The following is a 9,891-nucleotide window of genomic DNA, read 5'->3' as shown; positions in this document are numbered from 1 at the left end:
ACATTTTGGAGATGAAGATTGATACGATTTATTATTTGAATGGTTCGGACTTCTCTGCTTTTTTTCCGAACAATCTAAAAAATACACGTATCTTCATCTAAGCAATTAAGAAACATAATTTCAAAACGTTTGTATATATCATGCAGAAACAAGAATCTAATTGAGTTCTAACTTTGGATTCTTAATAAATTTATAGTTCTTTGATTGTCGTAATATTTTATAAAGTATTATCGACGAGGACCTGTATTGTTTGTTTGCATGTTGCATTCCTTGTATACTTTTGATTATGATTTTCTTTGGTTAAGTTTGCACTTGATTTCTGTTCGATTTTCTTGCCCGCCAATCAAATAGATTTGTAATGTTGAGGATTCTCATTTTGTAATGATAACATACTTCCAATTCTATAATAGAATCTGTCCTTGAATGCTTAATGTAGGCATTTAATCTTTCGCTTAGTATATTTGCACAAAAATGCTATCATTAATGCATCATTGCATCGCTGTATTGTTTTTAAATAGGTGTTAGATTCTGAATTTGAGTAATTAGGTATTTCTATTACTACAATATATAGTGTGTGTGTATAATTATTTGCATCGCAGTATTTTTTTTTTTGCCACGTAAGAGGCTATTGTGAATTAGGATCCAGATTTATAGGGCATCTTAGGTAGAGAATTATGCAGCGAGATGTTTGTTCACATTATACTTAAATTTCTGTCGAGGAACCAGAAAACTGAGAGCAAAATCTTAAAGCAAGAATCCGAGAAACGTAACTATTATAGTAGAAACTTTTCCGACATTTTCGAATCTCTACAGTGAAAAGGTGTGATTTTGCTGATTGTCGGGTAAATAGGAGGTTCGTCGGAACACATTCTATTGAAGTGCTTGTAAAACAAGTATATGGATATAACATTGCGATGATGGGCCATGAGCTGAAGCTTAGTAGACTAATCGATTGAATATTTTCAAATGTACTGAATCCCTTAGTTTTAAGAAAAACAGACTATAGTGTCTGAAAGAGTCTTACAGTTTACGTAAAAAAAAAAATTCGGTTTTGTGTCGATTACTGAACTGAACTAAAACGATTGATTTAAATCTTACAACTAATCTTTATTTAGTTCTGAAGAAATATGTAAAAAATTACATGGAAAGAAGATTATTCTCCAAACTCGATTTATTGATTTATCAGATTATTCAAAGAGAAATTAACAATAATAGCATTACTTGACAAGAAAAGCTTAAGTCGAGAACAAAACGCTGAATAGGTAAAAATTGTATAACAATTGAAAAGTACAATTTTCAGTTAAACATCGATAAATACAAATTGTTTTTAATAACAATTAAGCAGGTGGGACACATAATTGATGAAGAAACGTGGAAAGTCATCGTTAGGCAGATTCACAGTAATAAAAAATACCTTTACCAAAAAGTGTGTCAACGTTGTAAACCTTGTGGAAACTTTCAAATTAGTATAGCAATTTTACTTTAAAAATACACGCATTAAAATCTCAATTGAATAAATTATTTAAGAAAGATACGAAATGGAGCTAATCTTGTGAACGCCAATGGGCGCCGAAGAAAATCCAAAAGATTTAGCATCTCACTTATATATGGGCGTTATAATCCGCATGCAGAGATATATCCTTGGGGTTCTAGCCGCTTTACTAAACAATGAAGATTATAAACAATTATAAGCTGTAGGCGAAGTATCAAGAATTTTAGCGCCGACAGAAAAAAACATATAGCAATATAGAAAAGGAGAAACTCGTTATATTTACCGTAAAAATATTTCAGCAATTTTTACAAAATAAGATATATTTTGCGAACTTACCAGCGTCCATTACTATCAGTAATAGAATGCAAAAAAAAAACAACAAAAACAAACAACAAAAACACTCGGTTTATACAGCCGAACCACGGGATACGGCATTAAAATTAGTAACAAAATCTAATAGAGTATATAATATACATGTATATAATCAAATAACATTATAAATAACACCGGCGGGGCAAATACCGTAGCCAGGGACCGGAAAAACATCGTATTTCACATCATAACCTGAAAAAAGTATCCTAAGACCACCGTATCCCGGGGGTTTAATGTAATGCGAACCGCTTGTAAAGGCTGGAAACTTTTTAATTATATATTTATAATGAAATTCCTTCCATCAAATAAAATACGCTATGCAGACGAAGAGTTAAAGCTAATTGCAAGACTAAGTGAACCTCTACAGAAAATTATGGTTTTTGTGACGTTTCTGAATTTTTGAGATGAGGATTGGTTATTTTATTATTATACATCGGGCTACTGTTCTCATCTTGAGTGTGATTTTCACAATGTTTCGGTCGATATAACCTCTGACCTTCTTCAGGTGTATCTTGTGGAACTCGGGAATGTTTCTGTCGAACTCGGGAATTTTGACGGAATTTTGAGCGGAACCCTTTATTTACTTCACGGGGGTAGCGTGCTCTTGTTCCGTCAGTCATGACTGGATAGATGTCCTAAGTAATTCGCAAATGTATATTTCGGTCGCCCACACTGAGGATTGAACCTTCAACCTTCAGGAAAATATCACTTTTACAATTAATTTTTCCCAGCACTCTAACTGTTAAGTACAGAAACGGCGATGAAGACTTATTTTGCAACAGAGTAAAGGAAATGCCAATAAATGTAAAAGAGATCGGATTTAAGCCAGATTTTATTAATTCCTTACAGATAGAAAAAAGAAATCCTAAGCAGGCAAAAAATAAAAACAAACAAAAAAAACAAAAAACAAAAACAAAAACAAAACAAATGACACACACAACTTTTTTTCTTGCGAGTGTAAGATGAAAACATATTTATAAATCCGGCGTAAGAACATATGTTTCAGTTCAGATTGTAATACAAATAATTAAAATTGTTGTTTAATAAATAAACATGTTATTAGATAAATTGCTATTTCAGATTAAACAAATAACATTTATCGATAACGAACTTTTCTGTTGACTAAAAAAAATTTAAGATACCGCTAAAAAGAAACCAAATCCTTATTTTACTTAAACTATTGACTAACACACAGTTTATATCAAAAAGAGAACTGCCTTGTATAATTTGTTAGGGTTTATTTAAAAATTTTTTTTACTTTAAACTTTTTCTTATCAAGCTAAAGCGTAAAAGATATTTATAAAATTTAATACAAAAATGAAATATTTGTCTAATGATAATGAAGTATACCAGGTCAATTCAAAGTTTAAAAGACTACATTATCTGGATTACTGCCATGAGAAAGCATATCCCTTCATTAAAATATTTATTTTATATGATTAAGCAATAATAATTTAATACTTAATTATATAATGTACATATCATAATCATTAAAAAATAATAAATAATTATTAGTTTTATAATAGTAGATAATATTATAATTAAGAATATAAAAGGTGTAGCATATTTAATAATTGATTATCAATATTTAATAAAATTTAAGAAAATACACAATGTTCTTTTGATTTAAGTTAAAAACAATTCAGAATATCTTCAAGAGAATAAAAAGGTATTTATTTAAAAAACCCAAAAAACTTTCTAAAACTATCCAAATATTTCTTATAGAAGACGCCGCGTTTGAAAATAGACAGTATATAAGATTTTTATGGGTACATAATTGCATAACATTTTGAATAATACCGAACGTAGTGCCATAATTAATTGCTGAGGTTTATTTTTTCTGTAGTTTAAACAAACCATTAAAAAGACACGTTTAAAAAGAAGACCAAAATACACTTCTAAAGTATATTCCTCCTAAGCATAGATTAGATAAAACGGATAAATAAGTATTGGGGGTAGAACAAACCTATCGAGACGTCTTTCAGCCAATCCTTTTCAAGATTAATGTTGGAAACGGGGAAGAAAAAATTGTTTAAAAACGTGGTCAAAGGACCATAAATTAATAGCGAGGGTAAAAAAAAAAGAAGAAATTTTATAGGGAATAGGAGAAAAAGAAACAATCTCAGCGAATACCCATAATTTCTAAATCATGGTTATATTCTCTTTGCTTACACAGAGATGGTTGGCGCAAATTAATGGATGCAGTCTCGAGATTTTTAAATGAATTCTCGAGCGCACTTTGTGTAAAACCGAGAAGGTTTCATCCGTGTATCCTTCAGTGCAAATTTGGCACTGTAATAAATGTTCACCAATGGCCGACTTATGTTGGGCATTTTTTTTGTGCCTACGTATCGAAGGGAGGACATGTGAAATTCTAACCTCCAAACGTTTAATGGTGTGACCCACGTAGTCAGCTTCACACTGACCGTTAAACCGATAAACAACCATATTATATTGAGTGGTAGGGATACCATGCTTTCGAAGGAGGGGAAAGCATTTCTCCTCCCAAACACCGTTCGAACCTTCGTTTCAAAATAGCAACGTGAAACAGCTGTAGCAATTTTATGCGAAAACACCTATTTTTTGACACCAATCTACCGGAGTTTCACATATATGGGACATTTTTGAGGACTCACAAACGTTCCACCTTTAAACGCTAAGATTTTATCCCTCACACATTTTTGAATTACGTGTAAAGGATAACCATTAGCCAAAAGGATCCCAGCGATGCTTTGGAGTTCCGCATTTAGAGCAGATCAACGAAGTCCGATGCACTAAAGTTTTAATCAGATCAAATTGTCTGATTTTAGGGGAGAACGACACCCAGCTAATGTGTTGTGCTGTAAATGTGGGTTTTCTATATATACTAGTAGTAAAACTCATACCAGATCTTTCAATGAAAACATCTAAGTAATAAGTCATTAACTTCACGCTTCATAGTAAACGTCAATGCAGGGTGAAGTAAGTTTAATTGTTCTAACAACCCGTCAGCTTTCGTACAGGAAAAACATGTGACAAAAATGTCATCCACGTAACGGAAATAGCATACCGGTTTAGGAAAACGATCAAAAATAAGTTTTTCTTGAAATCCGACAAAAATATTAGCCAATGTAGGACCCAAATGACTTCCCATTGCTACCCCATCAACTTGACGATACATGTTCCCGTCAAAACTAAATTCAACCAATGTAGCAGCTTAACCTATGAGCTCAAGAAATATATGCTCAGGAAAGGAGGGTTGAGTGAGGGAACCACGATAAAATCTATCGGCAAAAATCCAGACAGTTTCATCCAAAGACACATTGGTGAACAAACTGGATATGTCATAGGAACATTAAAAGGTATTTGCAGCTTCTCTTTCAATTTTCAGACTTTAATCATGTCAAATAGCACTTTATTTCTTTTTGACGGATTGATTATTGCTATTTCTTCTTATGGGTTAAGGGCATACTAGATTCACTGATTAATATAATAATTAAGTGATTGATTTTGCGCAACGAAACAGATACTATCAAGAATTGTAAATGTCAACTGTATTAAAGGAATAAATTATAAGATGGTCAACATCATGAAATTTGGAATATAGCTTTTTGTCATTTATTTACTATATATATATGTATATATATATATATTTATATATTTATATATATATATCTATATATATATATTCATATATATATTATATATATTCATATGTCTATATATTTATATATATTCATATATAGTTATATATATATTATTTTACATAGTTGGCACCACTTATCAAGGCCTGGAAGCCACTCGGGGATAAGGGTTATTGCGTGTACAGTAATCAATGGGATAGTGTCCTAGTAATCGTTAGTATTGGAGATTTGATAAAGTGTCTTACTTAAGAGGGCGGTTAATCAGGAATTTGTTTATGTTGGACTTGAAGACAACCAAGTTGTAGTCAGCTGGGAAACAGGCAAACGGAACAGAGTTCCACAGGCATGCACTTCTAAGAAAGAAGCTTTTTCATGGAATATACGTTTTGATTTAATCACAGATAAAGAGTGGAAAAAATTATTGACAATGGTTTCAGCTAGACAGGTGTTTATCGTGAAAGATTGGCGAGAGGGGACCAGATATTGCAGCACAGACGAGCACTTGCCATGGAAATAACGATAAAACAAAAACAGACTCGCAACGTTTCTTCTGTGGGAGAGAGGTTTCAGGGAAGAGAAAAGATCACCCCCCACGAGCCCACGAAGTTTTTTTTTTTTACTCTGTCAGGATAGGCTGTTTTTAGCAGCTCCTGCCCAGATGTAGCAGCAGTACTCTATTCTTTGACGTACTTGGCTTTTATAAAGATAGAGAATTGCATCAGTAGTGAGATATCTTTTGGAGCGGTAGAAGGATCCCACCATTTTCCCAGCGACCTTGGCAACATGCTTGATGTACGTGTTCCATTTCAGATCAGGAGTAAACCCAGAAGCTTATCCAAACATGGAGCCTCCCCAAGATGGTAGCCATCCATTTTAATTGATGCCAGATGGGGATCAGAGCGTTTATGATATAAAGATAAGAGCTTAGTTTTAGATGCATTAAAAGTAACCTCTTCCCCCTAGTGTACCACGCGCTCAAGATCAGAGGAGAGAGTTTCAGAGAGAACTTTGTCATTTACGGCCTTTTATGTGTTGCCATAGATGGTCGTGTCATCAGCATAGCTGTCAACGAATCATTTAAATATGTGTTCTGGGTGATCATTAATGTAGATCAGGAAGAGATTTAGTCCCAGGATACACCCCTGAGGGACTCCAGCATTAATACTGTGGGCCTCTGATTTCTGCCCATCAACCACGACTCTTATGAGCCCATCAGAGAGAAATGATTTAATAATTGAGAAAACATTTCCAGTTATACCGTAGCTGGAAATTTTGTGAAGTAGGCCCTTATGCCATACCTTGTCGAAGGCCTTTGATATGTCAAGTGCAATTGCCATCAACCACTACTCTTATGAGCCCATCAGAGAGAAATGATTTAATAATTGAGAAAACATTTCCAGTTATACCGTAGCTGGAAATCTTGTAAAGTAGGCCCTTATGCCATACCTTTTCGAAGGCTTTTGGTGTATCAAGAGCAATTGCCATAGAAAGGAAGCATTTGTCGAGAGATTCACTAATCCTATGAGATATAACCGTTAGCACATCTGCTGTAGATCTAGCAGAACGGAAACCATATTGCATGTAGCTAAGAAGGTTGACTATTTCTCTATTTAATATGGATTCCAGCAGCTTACTCATGACACACAGGAGACTTATTGGTCTGTATTGAGAGGGAAATGACTTATCACCTGAATTCTTAAAAACAAGGCATACTGATGAGGTTTTCCAGAGTGTTGGGAAGCACTTCTCCTTAAGGCAACGTAAATGTAAATATGGGGGTAAGTTCGGTTGTAAGCTCTTTCAACACTATAATTGGAATGCCGTCAGGGCCAGTTGCTTTACTGGAATCAAGGTTCTTGATTAACTTGGCGACCTCACGCACAGATATTTGTATGTTGCATAGCGTGTTGTCTGTTATAAGAGGAAATACGGGGAGTTGATAGCCTTGGTCACATGAGGTAGAATTTGCTGTAAAGTTCTTGGCAAATAGTTTTGCCTTGTCTGATGCTGACGAGATGACCTCTTGTCCATTGATAATGGTTGGGATAGAACGCACGCTTCTGTTTAGGATCCTGTTTGCTATTTGCCAAAACTGGTGGGAACGAAGATGCTGCTTAGCTACTTTGGATTAAACGAACTGAGCATATAGTTCTCTGGCATTTTTTATTTATATACTAGCAGTTCAACCCGGCGTTGCTCGGGCCCTATGCACTGTTCATAACTTGCCCCACGTGTGAATACACTTTATGTCAGATTTCAAGTGTTAAGACCAAAGGTTTTTTGAGTAATTTCGTAGAGACTGCAGAGGTAAATCTTTTAAAACTTCGACCCCAATTTTGACCCATTTACATTTATTATTTTGGTTTCAAATCAAAATAAAATGTTTTACCTCTGTCCGAGTTAGGTACATCAAAAATTTCAAGTCTTTAGACCCACAATTCACGGAGAAATTTGGTAGAATCTGCAAAGGTCAACTCTTTCAACTTAGACCTTTTGACAGCCAAATTTTCGCTCCAAATATGATTAAAATACTTGCCGCATGTCTGAATATCCATTATGTATAAATTTCAAATGTTTAAACCCAAAATTGGCTGAGTAGTTTTCTTGAGATTGAAAAGGTAAAATCTTTTGAACTTTGACCCCTTGGCAGCTTTAATTTTCGACCCAAACCGATTAAAAATCTTGCCCTATCTCTGAATAAACTTTATGTAAAATTTCAAATGTTTAGACCAGAAATTCACTGAGTAATCTGGTAGAGACAGCAGAGGTCAATTTTTTAAAAAACTTTGAACCCAATTTTGACCCCTTAACATTTATTTTTTTTTTTGCACCGAAATCAAATTAAAAAGTTTGATCTAAGTCCACGTCACCCACATTTAAAATTTCAAGTGTTTAGACCCAAAATTTGCGGAGGAATTCGGTAGAGTTTTCGAAGGTGAAATCGTTGAACTTTGACCCCATGACAGTTAAATTTCTGGTCGAAAACTGATTACAAAGATTTTTCCAAATCTCAATACCCCTTATGTCAAATCTCGAGTCTGTAGACTGAATATCGACAATATTGGGTAGGGAAATGTACACAGACAGACATACATAAATTTTCACTTATATATATATATATATATATATATATATATTTATATTTATACATACATTGTTATATATATATATATATATATATATAACAATGTATGTATAAATATAAATATATATATATATATATATATATATATATATATATATATATATATATTTATATAGAATGGGTTAAGAAATTCCAACGAAAGAAAGATGTATATTTAAATAAGGAAGTAGTCACCAGCAATGTGTATTTTTTAACATTATTTTATTATTCCGTATCTTGGTTTTTCATTGAGAATTATGTCTGGATCATTGTAATAATGTTTTTAAGTCATTGAAATATATATAGTATGAAACAATATTATAGTAATTAAGCTACACAGACACGTAAACCTATTTGCATCTTACTACTACTAAACTCTATAATCGTATTGAGCACCGTTGAAGTTAATACTGAACATCTACTTAATGCTTAATGCTTAATGCTTACACACCCACATCCACACACACACACACACACACACACACACACCAACACACACATAAACGCATATATATATATATATACAATAATATATGTGTTTACTCGTCATTATTGTACAAAACGTGGGTCCCAAAAATGCTACATATTCTACACTTGGAAAACGTTAGAAAGGTGCCCTAAATAAGTTTCCAGACTTTTTTATATGTGAACTTTTATTGATAGTACACAATGAAACTCTAATCGCGTTCGAAGTTATCTCCTCCGGCTGCAATGCACTTGTTGTACCATTCCAACAACTTTTGGAAGACCCCACAGAAATCTTTTTGTGAACATGTCAATGGCCTTCCTTTTATCTCCTAATTGTCTCACAATGAAAGCCTCTAAAGAATAACCAAAAGTCAAAGGGAGCAATATCTGGAGTATAGGGAGGGTGGGTAACTTTCTTGATGCTCATCTTGATCAAATAGTCTGTGACTAGTCCTGGTGAAATTGCCAGTGACCCGAGTTAAAATGTGCTGGCCTCCTCCGACTGAATCTTTTCTTGAACTCCTTTAAAACCTCACCATAGTATTCCTTGTGGACTCTGTCTAGTAGGAACCCAGTGCATGTAGACCATGGCCAGGCTGTCAAAAAAGAAAAGATCATCGTTAGTTTCTGTATGGATTATTTTTGTCTGACCTTCTTGGGTCTGTGAGAGCAAGCATGCTTCTACAAGAAATTGACTCTTGGTCTCTGGACCATAGCAGTAGATCCAGCTTTCATCGCAGGCCACCAGAGCATTAAAAACTGCGGGATCTTAATTGATCAGATCGACCATCTCCCTGCTATCACGACAATGT

The sequence above is a fragment of the Euprymna scolopes genome, chromosome 8 (assembly GCF_053919585.1).
Source record: "Euprymna scolopes isolate OS-2025 chromosome 8, ASM5391958v1, whole genome shotgun sequence".
Taxonomy (NCBI): Eukaryota; Metazoa; Mollusca; class Cephalopoda; order Sepiida; family Sepiolidae; genus Euprymna; species Euprymna scolopes.
Note: the sequence above shows the minus strand (reverse complement) of the source record.